Here is a 535-nt window from a genome sequence, read left to right on the forward strand (position 1 = left end):
TTTGGAGCCGAGCAGGTGGACCGATGTCAGCACCCTCAACATCTGTAAAGAAGTCGATGACTTCTTGTCTACCAGGCTGAGTGTCCTATGACACGTTCGCGATGCGATGGCTGAAAGCCAAGACCTGCAAAAAGAATATGCAGATGAAAAAGGAAGAGGCAAAGTGGAAAGCTTCAAGGTCGGGGACCTGGTTTTATTAAATCAAAAAACCTGTCTACACATGCAGCCTCTGCTATCTTCAGGACGAAGCTTCGTCCACGGTTTATCGGACCGTTAAAGGTTGTGACCAAGCGAGGCCTAGCGTATACGTAGAACCTTCCAAAACGGATGCGCACGCACTCAGTGTTTTACGTGGGCTTGCTCAAGCCGTACCGGGATCCGGCACATTTGAACGCGAAAGCGTTGGCGCCAGAGCGGACCCCACGGGCCCTCGGCCACCCAGAAGCTGAATCAGCAACGGGTTCTGGGCACGGAGTCCAACAACCTCCATTTCTAATGGCGCCAAGCGCTCCACCGTCGCATGCAGCGACGCATT

This window comes from Plasmopara halstedii (genome assembly GCF_900000015.1).
Source record: "Plasmopara halstedii genome assembly, contig: Scaffold_262, whole genome shotgun sequence".
Taxonomy (NCBI): domain Eukaryota; phylum Oomycota; class Peronosporomycetes; order Peronosporales; family Peronosporaceae; genus Plasmopara; species Plasmopara halstedii.